The sequence below is a fragment of the Macaca fascicularis genome, chromosome 4 (genome assembly GCF_037993035.2).
Source record: "Macaca fascicularis isolate 582-1 chromosome 4, T2T-MFA8v1.1".
Lineage (NCBI taxonomy): Eukaryota > Metazoa > Chordata > Mammalia > Primates > Cercopithecidae > Macaca > Macaca fascicularis.
Genome location: NC_088378.1, coordinates 140,841,527 through 140,856,400, shown reverse-complemented (window position 1 = coordinate 140,856,400; position 14,874 = coordinate 140,841,527). Strand labels below are relative to the sequence as shown.

At 45.7% G+C, this 14,874-nt stretch overlaps 3 pseudogenes across 1 annotated transcript; 1 reads left to right on the top strand and 2 right to left on the bottom strand.

Annotated features, from left to right (window-relative positions):
• Positions 1-227: 227 nt before the first annotated feature.
• Positions 228-3,520, bottom strand: LOC135970330 (class I histocompatibility antigen, Gogo-B*0101 alpha chain-like; annotated as a pseudogene). Its single transcript, XR_010586032.1, has 8 exons — positions 3,427-3,520; positions 3,029-3,298; positions 2,508-2,783; positions 1,658-1,933; positions 1,437-1,553; positions 964-996; positions 810-857; positions 228-643 (listed from the first exon to the last, which is right to left on the bottom strand). The product of XR_010586032.1 is annotated as a class I histocompatibility antigen, Gogo-B*0101 alpha chain-like (transcript).
• Positions 3,521-8,739: 5,219 nt separating this feature from the next.
• On the top strand, positions 8,740-12,342 carry LOC135970472 (beta-citrylglutamate synthase B pseudogene; annotated as a pseudogene).
• Positions 12,343-14,297: 1,955 nt separating this feature from the next.
• LOC102138265 (dihydrofolate reductase-like) lies at positions 14,298-14,874 on the bottom strand (annotated as a pseudogene).

Sequence of the window (14,874 nt, the reverse complement as noted above, 5' to 3'; positions counted from 1 at the left end):
GGCAGCCCTGGGCGATGTCTGAGCCTCTGTGGTCACAGCTCCCGCTGGACAAGTTTCCACTGATGGGACAAGGACGACGGAGCAGTGAAGGTGACCCAGCTGAGGACTGACCACCTAAATCTCATGAAGAACTGAACAGCAACTAGGCACAGGCCCAGTTCACACTGGGCTCCTCACAGCCTTCTCCACCCCCACCTGCAACAGATGCAGCACAGCGAACATGTGGATTGTGGAGGTTCTCAGGTCTTTATTTGCTCTCTCCAATTCTAGGAATTGACTTATTTCATTAATCCATCAACCTCTCATAGCAAATATTAGAGAAAACAAATTTATATTCAGATTCTTATTTTCAGCAGGGAAGTAAGAAGTTGCAGCTCAGTGCACATAAAGTTGAGACTGAGATGGAGACATCCAGCCCCACCTCTCTGGAACAGGAAAGATGACTGGGGAGGAAACACAGGTCAGCATGGGAACAGGGGTCACGGTGGACACGGGGGTGGCTGTCTCTCCACCTCCTCACATTATGCTGACAGGGACACAGACACATTCAGATGCCTTTGCAGAAAGAGATGCCAGAGTCTCTTCAAAAGGGAGGCGTGAAGAAATCCTGCTTCTCAGTTCCACACAAGACAGTTGTCTCAGGCTACAGAAAACAAGTCATGAACAAAAAAATTCAAGTCAGTCATGGTAAGTGATGACACTCTTAACAGCCCACCACACACTCGAAACGTTACAATCAAAGAATCTCCATTACCCAGGCCTTTCCCCTCTGCCCCCCCGTCCCCCACTCTAGATCCCAAGAATCTCACCTTTTCAAGCTGTGAGAGACACATCAGAGCCCTGGGCACTGTTGCTGGCTGGAGTAGAACAAAAACAGGAGCTGGTCAGAGCCCGCAGGAGACGTGGGACAGGAGGAATTACGGGATGGGTGAGCTCCTCCACACTCCCACCCCCACCACTTACACGCAGCCTGAGAGTAGCTCCCTCCTTTTCCACCTGTGGGAAGAAAATATCCTGTGAGGGGACTGGGAGGAAGCAGGGCCACAAGATCTTAGCGGAACCTCCTAGTCTTGGGCCCAAGAGAAATTTCCAGAACTATGACTGCAGACCCAGGGCAGGATCAGGAAACAGGAGGAAAGCAGCTATGTGTCTTGGGCAAACTGTCCTCCTAAGGTTTGTCCTTAGCAGGGACCTTACCCTGACTCATGAATGCTGGAATCAGGACCCCAATACCATAATCATCAAGGTGATACATCCGTCCTTCATTGTCACATGTGCTGCACAAAAGAGTAAGTGCTGGCACACAGGGTCCCAGGCTGGGTTAGCCCCTGTGTGGATGCTGCTTCCCAGGAATGAGGCAGTGAACACTTCTACCTTGAGCTTGAAACCCCCAGAGGACAAGAAAAGCAAGATCCCACTCCTCACCCCTTCCCTACCTGAGCTCTTCCTCCTCCACATCACAGCTGCGACCACAGCTCCGGTGACCACAACTGCTAGGACAGCCAGGCCAGCAACAATGCCCATGATGGGGATGGTGGACTGGGAAGATGGCTCTGGGAAAGGAGGGGAAGGTGAGGGGCCCTGACCCTGCTGAAGGGCTCCAGAAGGGCTCCTGTTTCCCCTGAGAACAGACATGACCCCTCATCCCCCTCCTTACCCCATCTCAGGGTGAGGGGCTCCGGCAGCCCCTCATGCTGCACATGGCACGTGTATCTCTGCTCTTCTCCAGAAGGCACCACCACAGCTGCCCACTTCTGGAAGTTTCCATCTCCTCCTGGCCTGGTCTCCACAAGCTCGGTGTCCTGAGTTTGCTCCTCCCCATCCCGCTGCCAGGTCAGTGTGATCTCCGCAGGGTAGAAGCCCAGGGCCCAGCACCTCAGGGTGGCCTCATGGTCAGAGACGGGGTGGTGGGTCACGTGTGTCTTTGGGGGATCTGATGGGAAAAGTCAGAAAATTCAGGCGCTTTGCATCTCTCATGGGACACTCCAGCAGCACGCATGTGACCACCCTGAGAATGGACAGGACACTTGGGGTGGGGAAGGGAGCACAGAAGCCAGACACCAGCCTGGACACAGGCATCTGGGATAATCTCCTATTCCTTGGAGAGTTCTATTCTCTGAGGGAGGAACAGGGACTTCTGGTCCTGACCTGAGTGGAGGCCGAGGGACTCAGAAAAGCTGGAATCAGACCTTCAAACACATTGAGTGTGAGGCAGAGAACAAGGCCTGAGAGAAAAATTCACGGTGCCCAAGGCTGCTGCAGGAGTCAAAGGGGACCCCTGATCTGTATTCCAGGGACTGTCTTCCCCTCCATTTCCTCAGAGACGTCATCCCTTAATTGTCCTAGAGAGCAGAGGGGCCCTCAGAGGAAATCAGGAAAACTCATGCCATTCTCCATTCAAGGGAGGGCGACATTCTAGCGCTGATCCCATTTTCCTCCCCTCCTCATGGGAGGCCATCCAGGGAGATCTAGAGGTGATGGGGAAGGCTCCCCAGTGCCCCTGGTACCCGCGCGCTGCAGCGTCTCCTTCCCCTTCTCCAGGTATCTGCGGAGCCACTCCACGCACCGGCCCTCCAGGTAGGCTCTCCGCTGCTCTGCCTCACCGGCCGCCTCCCACTTGCGCTGGGTGTTCTGAGCCGCCTCACCCGCAGCGGTCCAGGAGCGCAGGTCCTCGTTCAGGGAGATGTAATCCCTGCCGTCGTAGGCGGACTGGTAATACCCGCGGAGGAGGCGCCCGTCCGGCCCCAGGTCGCAGCCACACATCTTCTGGAGGGTGTGAGACCCTGGCCCCGCCCCCGCGGTCAGCCCCGCCCACCGAGCCCCGCCCCGCCCCGACCACCCCGCGGGGACTTTGGCGGCAACTGAAAATGAAACCGGGTAAAGGAGCCTGGGGCCCTCTCCGGTCGAGGGTCTGGGCGGTTCCCGCGGCCTCGGGGCGGATCTCGGACCCTGAGACTCGGGGAGACCCGGGCCGTCTGTCGGGGGTGGGGAGGGGTCGTGACCTGCGCCCCGGGCCGGGGTCACTCACCCCCCTCGCTCTGGTTGTAGTAGCGGAGCGCGGTCCGCAGGTTCCCTCGCTCAGTCTGTGCGCGGGCCTTGGCGATCCGTGTCTCCTCTTCCCAATACTCCGGCCCCTCCTGCTCCATCCACGGCGCCCGCGGCTCCATCCTCGGACTCTCGGCGTCGCTGTCGAACCGCACGAACTGCGTGTCGTCCACGTAGCCCACGGCGATGAAGCGCGGCTCCCCGCGGCCGGGCCGGGACACTGTGGTGCCGAAATACCTCAAGGAGTGCGAGCCTGGGGGCGAGGAGAGGCTGAGACCCGCCCGACCCTCCTCCCCGCCCGGCTCCCCGGGCCCTGCGCCCCCGCCTGCGGTCCCCTCGCCCCTCCCGCCGAGTCCTTTTCCCTCCCGGCCCAGCACTCACCGGCCCAGGTCTCGGTCAGGGCCAGGGCCCCCGAGAGCAGCAGGAGGAGGGTTCCGGGCGCCATAACCCGCATCTCGGCGTCTGAGGAGACTCTGAGTCCGGATGGGCGGGTGGGGACTTTAGAACTGAGACCGCGGCGACGCTGATTGGCTTCTCTAGACATCCGACACCCAATGAGAGTGGGAACTGGGGACGCGTGACGAGTATCCTGGAAGAAGGACCCGACACTGTTGGGAGAAGAAGTGAAACTAGGGGAGTGGGGAATCCCCAACTCTGCGCCTCCCCAGTGCAGATAAGGCCCGAGAACCTGAGAGCCCCAGAGGGATCAGGATTTCGTTCTGATCCCTCTTCTCCTACACCAAGCCTCTTTGTCACACTGTCTGCCTGAGTCCTGGACAAGTATCTGTCTGTGGAAACCAGGGAGAGACCCCCAGGCTGCACGCAGCCCCTTCCCCTTCCCTACTCGTCCTGGAATCCCCGACCCTGAACTGGACCCCCTGCCTCCCACTCCTACCTCTCCCCTTGGACCTTTGTGCAGGGAAACTCACCACGGGGAACTTGATGCCAGAGAGTGAGCTCGCCCTGGGAATGGAGGTGTAGAGACAGGGGTTTTCTCTCTAAACCTGGTGAAGTTTTGTCTGAAGGCACCACGTAGAGATTCTCATAGAGACCAGTTTCCTTTTCGTTTATTAATACAGTAGGTAGCACGATGTTGGTAATCCCTGAATGATTAGAATTCCAATTTGTAAAAGACCTGTGTCAAAACAGCATTACAAAGCTCCTAAGTTTTACTTTCCCAGACTATGGATCTGTGCCTCTGGGTTGTTGCCTTTACATTACCTTCATTCCCTAGCCCGAGTTTCTCTGTGTGAGTCCAGAACATCTCCTGAACACAAAGAAGCAGAGTTTGTTACTGTCTATTGCAACCGGGAGCCTATAGTCATCACCTCAAAGTTGGGAGTGCTCCATGCCTGTTTTCCTGAACTATGAGCATCTAAGCAGTGTGCATATTTTATCTGGACTCTCGATATTTTTGTAACTGTTTTTTAAAATCATAAGGAGCCAGTTAGCTTTTAGGAAGTCCAACAAAATGTATTGAATACCGAATGCAAAGAACCCCCTGCTAGGCTCTTCCACTGCTTTAGAATTCTTTCCTCTCTCCTTTTCCTCACCTCCTGCTTCTCCAGCCCTTCTCTCTGCCCCTCTCATCCCTCACACCTCCCCCCACTTAGTCCCGGCCACCCTGTCACTCCTGAATTGTGGCACTAACACTGTCCCTCACCTCCTGCCCATGTCTGTTCTCCCCACAGTGCTCAGCAGTTCAGCTAATGTGAGCAAAGTCCTGTCATTTCTTTCCTTACTATGGCGGGATTTTGGTCTACAATTTGCTATTTGTTTTCAATTTGTCTCATATCTTTTTGTTTCTGTTCCTCCTTTGCTACTTTCTTATGTGTCAAATAAACAGTTTTTAGTTTATGGTTTTAATTCTCCTAGTGACTTTTAGCTATATTTCTTTACACTAGTTTTTTATTGTTGTAAGAATGGAAACCCGATTCCTTGACTTTTCACAGTGAAGTTCAGGTTCTATTAAACTACATCGGGCAAAATAAAGGATACTTGTAACAGTGTAGTTTCATTTAACCTACCATTATGCTATTACAGTTTTATATATTATATCAATCTATATTATAAAGTCAATGGTACAGTGTAATAGTTTTTGTTTCACACAAGCAGCCATATGTCTTCAGGAAATTAAGAAAATGAGTGTGAATGTGACACGTGTGTGTGCATCATTTCTGTTGTTAATTATTCCTTTCTGTGTATCTGGGTCACCATCTAGTATCATTTCCCTTCACCCTGAAGAATTTTCTTTAAAATTAAATGTAGTACAGGAGCCCTGGGAAATGAATTTTATGGTTTTGATGATCAAAAAATGTCTTTATTTTTGCCTCCCCCGGCCTTTTTTTTTTTTTTTTTTTTTTTTTTTTTTTGCTTGTTAGGGCATTTACGTGTAATAAAATTCACCAGTTTTAGCTGCGCTTTTTGGTGAATATTGGTAATTATTTATAGTCATGTAACTACCACACTGCCCAGTAGAGAAACACCGAATGCAGAGAACCCCCTGCTAGGCTCCTCCACTGCTTTGGAGTCCTTTCCCCTGCTCCTTGTCCTCACCTCCTGCTTCCCCAGCCCTTCCCTCTGCCCTCATCCCTCACACCCTCCTCTCCCCTTAGTTCCCACCACCCAGTTACTCCTGAACTGTGGCACTGTGGAGAACAGTTTCTTTTCCCTAAAAACTTTCTTTATGCCCCTTTCTATTTAATCCTTGCCTCCCTCCCTCACCCCTTCCCCTCATTCAACCACTGCTCTGTTTTCTGTCACTGCAATAGTGAAATTTCTAGAATTTAATGGAATCGTATGTTGTGTAGTCCTTTGTTTGGTCTCTCCCTTAGCATAACGATGTTTGAGATGATGCCATCCACTCATTTTTGTTGCTGAGCAGCTGCTGAGTATTGCTGGAATCCCAGTTTATGCATTGGTTTCTCTATTCTGTAGTTGATTGACATGTGGATTACTCCAGCTAGGGTTTGTTATTAATGAAGCCACTAGAAATAACTGCTTACAAGTGTGGGCTTACATTTTTATTTCTTTTGGATAAATGCATATTTGTGGAATTGCTGGGTCATGTGGTAATGGATGGGTAGCTGTATAAGAAATTGCCATACTGCTTTACAACTTGGCTGCCACATTTTTTGCATTCCTACCAGCAATATCAGACATTCCTATTTTTTCCATATTCTTGACAGTATTTAGACTTATCATATGTCTTTTTAACTTGACCTATTCTAGGTGATGGGTGATGGTTTCTCGTTGTGGTTTTAATTTGCACTTCTTAGATGACTAGTATTGTTTGCTATCTTTTTGTGTTCATCGAAGTGACTTTTTACATATATTTTATGAATTATTTTGCAAATTCAATGATCAATTCCAGAGACTTTTTCAGAATCTCCTAGTGTTTTCTACATATGCAATGAAGCTGGTGACAAAGAAAGACTATTGTTTCTTCCTTTCCTATCTATTGATCTTTTTTCTTTTAAAATTATTTTTATTTGGTAGACATGAGGTCTCACTATCAGGCTGGTCTCAGACTCCTGAACTCAAGAGATAATCCCATTCAGCCTCCCAAAATGCAGGGATTACAGGCATGAGCCACCATGCCCGGTCCTTCTATTGGTCTCATTTCATTTCATTTCATTTCATTTCATTTCATGTAAAAGAGTTCAACCATTGTGAAGGATGGTGTGACCATTTCTCAAAGATCTACAACCAGAAATACTATTTGACCTAGCAATCCCATTACTGGGTATACACCCAAAGGAATATGAATCATTCTACTATAAAGACACATGCACACGTATGTTTATTGAAGTGCTATATTCAATAGCAAAGACATGAAACCAACCCACATGCCCATCGATGATAGTCTAGGTAAAGAAAATGTGGTAGATATACACCATGGAATACTACACAGCCATAAAAAGGAATGGGTTCATGTCCTTTGCAGAACCATGGATGAAGCTGGAAGTCATCATCCTCAGCAAACTAACATGGGAACAGAAAACCTAACACCGCATGTTCTCACTCCTAAGTGGGAGTTGAACAATGAGAACACACGGACACAGTGAGAGGAACAACACACACCAGGGCCTGTTGGGGAGTCAGGAGTGAGGGGAGGGAACTTAGAGGACGAGTGAATGGGTGTAGCAAACCACCATGGCAGACTACACGTATGTAACAAGCCTGCACATTCTGCACATGTATCCTGGAACTTAAAGTAAAATAAAATAAATTAAATTTTAAAAAGTGCATATCTTATATGTACACATATGTTTATTGAAGCACTATTCACAATAGCAAAGACTTGGAATCAACCTAAATGCCCATAATGGTAGACTGGATAAAGAAACTGTGGCACATATATACCATAGAATACTATACAGCCATAAAAAGAATGAGATTATGTTCTTTGCAGGAACAGGGATGGAGTTGGAGGCCATTATTCTTAGCAAACTAACGCAGGGAGAGAAAACTGTATACTACATATTCTCACTTATAAATGGGAGCTAAATGATGAGAATACATGGGTGCGTAGGGGGGAACAACACACACTGGGGTCCACTTGAGGGTGGAGGGTGGGAGGAGGGAGAGGATCAGGAAAAATAGCTAATGCCTACTAAGGCTTAATACTTGGGTGAGTACTAATGGGTATGGAAATAATCTGTACAACAAAACCCCATGACACAAGTTTACCTATGTAACAAACCTGTACATGTGCCCCGTAACTAAAAATAAAAGTTAAATTAAAACAGACAAGCAAACAAAGTGCATGTCTGGAAAGAGCATATGGTTGGATTCCATATTTTTTTAAACCAAGTCACACAATCTTTGCCCTTCATTAGAGTGTTGATTCATATAGGTTTTTGTCATTATTGATATGACAAGTTTTAGGTCTACCATGTTATTTTCCCAGTTCTGGTTTCTCTGTTCCTCTTGTCCTGACCCATGTCTTCTTATTAGAAACCATAGAAACAAAAGAAAGTAGAATAACGTCTTTAAAGTGCTGGAGGACAAAAAGGTTAACTAAGAATTCTATATCCAGCATAGATGTCCTTCAAGGATAGGCAAATAAGGAGATATTTCAGGTAAAAGAAAATTAAGAGAATTTCTCGCCAGCAGATCTGTACAATAACAACTGGTAAAGAAAATTCTTCAGACTAGAGACAAATGATACCAGCTGGAAAATGAGATGATCAGAAAAGATGAAGATGATCAAAAATGGTAAATACTGAGCAAAAGGCTATCTTGCTCACCTCATTTATTCTTACTTTACATGCATAGAACTGTTTAAAGACAAGAAAAAGTTTTTTATCTTGGGACTTACAACCTATGTAGATATATTCCATATAATATCTATACCATAAAAGATGGACATTTTGCAGAGGATAAATGATTGCAATATTTCTATATTTATGGGTACTAGTACATTAGTAACTGAAAGTAGACTGTGAAATGTTAAGAATGAGTTAAGTTCTGAAGGAAATTGCAACACTAAAAACCATTCAAAAGATCAACAAATCCTGGAGATGGTTTTTTGAAAACAAATCCCAGCCAGTCTCGAGTCTCATCATCCTACGACTTCAGAACTATCGCGAATACAAAAGTAATCACAGAACAGTCCTGCCCAGAAAGAGGAGTTATCCCTAAATATGGTGGCCCTGGGACAGTTGGCCCTTCCTGCTGGACCTCTTCCGCATGGGCACTTTCTACAGTGACTTTGTTGTCCTGCTATTCCACTCTACCCAGTGTCCTGACCCAAGAGACAAGGGGCGTCTGCTGCTGTGTCCACACTTGGAGAAGGAAACCTTGATGGTGTTAGTCAATTACAAGCCAGGCATGACAGCTCACCCCTGTAATCCCAGCAGTTCAGGATGCTAAGGCAAGAGGATTGCTTGAGATTAGAAGTTGGAGACCAGCTTGGACAACATTGTGAGACCCTCATCACTAAAAGATATAAAAATAAGTAAACTTAGCTGGGCCCGGTGGTGGGCGCTTGTATTCGCAGGTATTGGGAAGGCTGAGATGGGAAGATCCCTTGAGCTTATGGGTTCAAGGCTGCAGTGAGCTATGATCGCACCACTGGTCTCCAGCCCAGGCCACAGAATGAGATCTTGACTCCAAAAAATAGATTGTAAACCTTTGCTTACTATGGGTTATTTTATTTATTATTTATTCAATATGTATTTTGATTTTATTTTACTGGCAGCACAATAAACTAGGACATGCAGAAACTGGAAATCACATCCACTTTCCAGTGGTAAAAAGTCCAGTCCAGGGAGGTGAGAAGGAGACAGTCCTCATTAGCGCTGAGGATTCAGGGAGAATGAGATGGGCTGGGCAGGAAGGGTTTTTGTTTATTTGTTTGTTTTCTGTGAATGAATGTAACTTTTTATTATGATAGAGTTGTTTTATTAAAGAAATAGATGAAAATGATTAAGTAAAATCAAATGGCTCTAAAAGTCTTACAATGAAAGCAACAATCCTGCCATTTGTTCTTTCCAGAGACAAGCACTTTTCATTCTCTCAGTTTTTCCTTCTGGTAGTTGCCTTCATGGGTTTTTCCAAATTATTATTTTCTCAGTTTTTCAAATAGGTGCATATATTAATACATATAATTTTAAAAAGCCTCTTCAGTTTATAATGCATCCTAACCATCCCCTGCCCCATCCCTCCCAATCCTCCAGAGCAAAGACTTTCAACTCTTTTAGCAACGTCTTCTGTTTTTCTCCTCACATAACTACTTAGTCATTTCTTGATAATTTTACACATTTTAAGTGATTTCTTGAATGACAGATGAGGATTTAGCTCTTACACCATCACTATCTTCACTTTTCCCAAAGTAGTTACCAGAGTTAGGGGCTAAGCAGTCACCACATCATTATGACTATGTACATATTGTTCATTGTTGAGAAGAACAGAGTATTGTGCTCTTACTTCCTATCCTGTACTTCCTTCTGCCCTAGAATTAATGATTGCCTAACCAGCCTTCCCTCTTGTCTTTTTCACTTTTGCTTTATCTTCAATGAATTTCTTTCCAAATGCCCCAAATCTGGCAATAACCTATTATTATTTTTAAGAGAAGGGAATCTCACTATGGTGGCCAGGCTGACCTGGAAATGTTGGACTCAAGCCAACCTCTTGCTTTTAGCCTCCTGAGTAGCTGGGACGCGGGCATGAGCCATTCCACCCAGTTAACCTATCAATATTTCTACTTTTGTTTGTTTGTTTGTTTTTTAAGCCAGCTCCTTAGCTGGAATATTGCCTGTGTTGGATCCTATTTGCTGGATCCGTGTCATTCTCTGGTTTGTCTCCTCCTTCATTTTGCTGGAGTGTTTTCTCCAATAGCTTCCCAAGAAAGGGTCCATGGAGGTAACCCCCGATTCTTTGCTTGTCTAAAAATGTATTATTTTACCTTCACCCTTGATTATTTGGCTGAATATAGATTTATCTGTTGAAAATAACTTTCTTTCTAGAATTCTTAAGTCATGCTTCCATTGTTTTCAGCTTTCTTTTTGAGACAGGGTCTCTTCTGTCACCCAGGCTGGAGTGCAGTGGTGCAGTCACAACTCCCTGCAGCCGTGACCGCGCGGGCTCAATTCATCCACCTCAGCCCCTGAGCAGATGGGACTACAGGTGGGCGCCACAACGCCCAGCCAATTTTTCTATTTTTTGGAGAGATGGGGCTTCACCATGTTGCCCAAGCTGGTCTCAAGGGATCTGCCTGTCTCTGCCTCCCAAAATGCTGAGCCAATGTGTTACAGGCGTGAGTCACTGAGCCTGGCCAGTTTTTCTTTTATTCTCTCTCTTCTTCCTTCATTTCTCAAAGGCATCTCAAACTCAGTGGGCCCCAAACCAAAGTCAAACTCCATCAGAATATCCTGCTACTTCCAATTTTAAAATATATCTTAAATCACAGTTTCTGGAGCTTCCGGGTTTATGGATTCGTGGGCTGCTTCCAACTGCTAGGAGGGCGGTGCACTCCAACTCCGGGACAGAAGACCCTGTGCTCAGGACTCTTCCAGACTTCTTTATCTGGCTGTTCATCTTCCATAATCAACTGACATTACATCCAAGAGGAAATAATCCAGGCAAGGAAGCACACGCTAATCAAGTTGTGTAGTTCTGTGGCTGCCAAGTTGTGGTTTTTGACAGATCATCGCATCAGGGAAGACTATCCTCAAAAAGAGATTTTACGAGTGCTGAAGGCCAAATGTTGTGAGGAGGACCTGGACTTTAGGGCTGTGGTGATGGATGAGGTGGTGCTGACAATCGAGCAAGGAAACCTGGGTCTGCGGATCAATGGAGAGCTAATCAGTGCCTACCCACAAGTGGTGGTAGTCAGAGTACCAACCCCTTGGGTGCAGAGTGATAATGACATCACTGTTTTGTGCCATCTAGAGAAGATGGGATGCCGGTTAATGAACCGACCTCAAGCCATCCTGAACTGCGTTAATAAGTTCTGGACATTTCAAGAGTTAGCTGGCCATGGTGTTCCTCTGCCAGATACTTTCTCTTATGGTGGCCATGAAAATTTTGCTAACATGATTGATGAAGCAGAAGTACTGGAGTTTCCAATGGTAGTAAAGAATACGTGGGGTCATAGAGGTAAAGCTGTTTTCTTGGCTCGAGATAAGCACCATTTGGCTGATCTAAGCCATCTTATTCGCCATGAAGCACCATACCTGTTTCAGAAGTATGTTAAAGAGTCTCATGGACGGGATGTACGTGTCATTGTCGTGGGAGGCCGTGTGTTTGGCACCATGTTACGTTGTTCAACAGATGGGAGAATGCAAAGCAACTGCTCATTAGGTGGTGTGGGGATGATGTGCTCATTGAGTGAACAAGGGAAGCAGCTAGCTATCCAGGTGTCTAATATCCTGGGGATGGATGGATGTGGCATTGACCTGTTGATGAAAGATGACGGCTCCTTCTGCGTCTGTGAGGCCAATGCAAATGTAGGTTTCATTGCCTTTGATAAGGCTTGTAATCTAGATGTAGCTGGTATCATAGCAGACTATGCCGCCTTCCTTCTACCCTCTGGCCGGCTCACCCGGCGTATGTCCCTGCTCTCCGTGGTGTCCACTGCCAGTGAGACTAGTGAGCCGGAGCTGGGTCCCCCAGCCAGCACTGCTGTTGACAACATGAGTGCAAGTTCCAGCTCTGTTGACAGCGACCCTGAAAGCACGGAGCGAGAGCTGCTCACCAAGCTCCCAGGGGGCCTGTTCAACATGAACCAGCTGCTAGCCAATGAAATCAAACTACTGGTGGACTGACTCCACTGGTAATTAACCAACAAAACCCTTGTAAAACTTTCTTTCTTTTTTCTTTTCTATTTTTGAAACCAACTTGCAATGCTGTTCATGGAGGATGCTCAGCAAGATGAGAGAAAATTAGTAGGATTAGTTGGAGAGAGTGGGAGATAGATGAGACCTCTGCTCATAAGATGTTACTTTCATTTACAAATCCTACAAATAGAGAGGCAGAATAGGCGGGGTATAGAAAAATGTCAGGCTCTCATAGTTACCCTTTTAAATTGCTAAAAAATTTGTATACTCGTAGGCCATGAGGAACAAATACTTTTTTTTTTCATGGTCCCTTGCTTTTGTTTTTGTAAAAAAAAAAAAATAAAAAAAAATAACAGTTTTGCTACAAATATCCGAGTAGCATAACTTCACATTGTGTTGGAAGATTTGTCATTGAGGAAAACATCTGCTTAAATTACAGGAATTTTTGTATTATACAGCTCTGAAAATTCTGCCATTTCCTTATTAACTAGCAGCTTTAGTTTGTAGTTTATGAAATCTCGAGGGGCTCTTTTACTGGAATTTCTTATTTTTGTTTTTTGTTTCTTTCCCCTTAATTTGGTGGGAGGGTCAAAGTGACTATAACCCAATAAAGACTTCTTAATGAAAAAAAAAAAAAATCACAGTTTCTTACTACATGCAACCTTCTGGTTCAAACTACCACAATCCCTCACTTGAACTTAGATTTGGATTTCCTGCTTCTGTATTTTTTTAAACCATAAAATATTTCAAATAAACCATGTGTGGCTTTATACTTTTTACTACATAAAAATAATAAAGATCTGCCAGGTGCGGTGGCTCACGCCTGTAATCCCAGCACTTTGGGAGGCTGAGGCAGGAGGATCACTTGAGGTCAGGAGTTCGAGACCAGCCTGACCAACATGGTGAAACCTCGTCTACACCAAAAACACAAAATTAGCTGGTGTCGTGGTGCACACCTGTAGTCCCATCTACTTAGGAGCCTGAGGCAGGAGAATCGCTTGAACCCGGGAAGTCGGACGTTGCAGTGAGCTGAGGTCACGCCATTGCACTCCATCTGGGTAACAAGAACGAAACTCTGTCAAAAAAAAAAAAAAAAAAAAGATATGAAGAGGTTATATACTTAAACATGGAATTGCTTTAAGTGTTTGCCATTCATGGTTCCCATGCATGCCAGCAGCTTATTACTGCAAACACCTGGGACTTGCTATAGAGCAGCTGGAGTACGTTCCAGCCACACACAGGACAGGGAGCTGACAACCAAGGAGGGGAGGATCAATACTCCAGCTTTCTCCCCTCTGTTTCCCCGTATCTCAGCAGTATGGAGCTTGTTACCGATGAGAACCTGCTCATCATTTAAACTGGTTTTCTTACCTTCTCAGTTCCATTTCTCCATACCTCAATTGATGCTTTCTGGTAAGACCTAGCAAATAAACTGTTTTCACTGAAATTTCAGGCTTGGAATCTGCTTTGGCTTCCCCAGTCTAAGACAGAAATAGATTCATTTTCCCATCACTGGAATTCCAGGTTGTTTTCAGTTTTTCACTGTTACAAACAAGGCTGCAACATTTGTCTACAAACCTCTAGATATACACGTAGGAAGATTTTGGTATTTCCCACTAGTGAAACTGCTCAGTCCCAGGGTATGTGCATCTTCATCTTTAATAAATACTACCAACGTTTGAAAAGCCCGACAATGTCAAGGACTGGCCAGAGTCCCATATGTGATGGGTGTGGAATGGCAGGTCACTGTAGCAGGTGCGGGGACTCAGTTGGGGGCTTGCAGAGGCACTTAGTTATAGCAAGAATGTTTCATAAATGGTATCTGATATATTCAAGACTAGTGCAGAATAAAAACACGTTGCTTAGAAATGATTATTCATAGATCCAAAGTCAACAAAAGTCTTTTTCTTCTCATGTAAAAATATATATTTTTTTTCCCGAGGGAGGGGGAACAACTTAAAATAAACCAGAAAACACCTTCATATTAATCATTCTTCTCATATACTTCAAATTTGAACTTAATGTCTTTCTCTTCTTGGACATCAGAGAGAACACCTGGGTATTCTGGTAGAAGTTTATATTTTTCCAAATCAATTCCTGGAAAAACGTGTCACTTTCAAAGTCCCGCATGATCCTTGTCACAAATAGTTTAAGATGGCTTGGGTGATTCATGGCTTCCTTATAAACAGAACTGCCACCAACTGTCCAAATCATCTCTACTTTATTGGCTAATTCTGGTTGTTCAGTAAGTTTGAAGATATCATCCAGACTTCTGGCAAGAAAATGAGCTCCTTGTGGAGGTTCCTTGAGTTCTCTGCTGAGAACTAAATTAATTCTATCCTTTAAAGATCGATTCTTCTCAGGAACGGAGAACCAGATCTTCCTACACGTAACACCAGATTCTCTTTACCTTCTACTGAAGAGTCTGTGTCATTCTCTGGAAATACCTAAATTCATTCCTGAGCGGCGGCCAGGGCAGGTCCCCGTTCTTGCCAGTGCTCATGTTCTGGGACACAGCGACGATGCAGTTTAGCAAACGAACCAT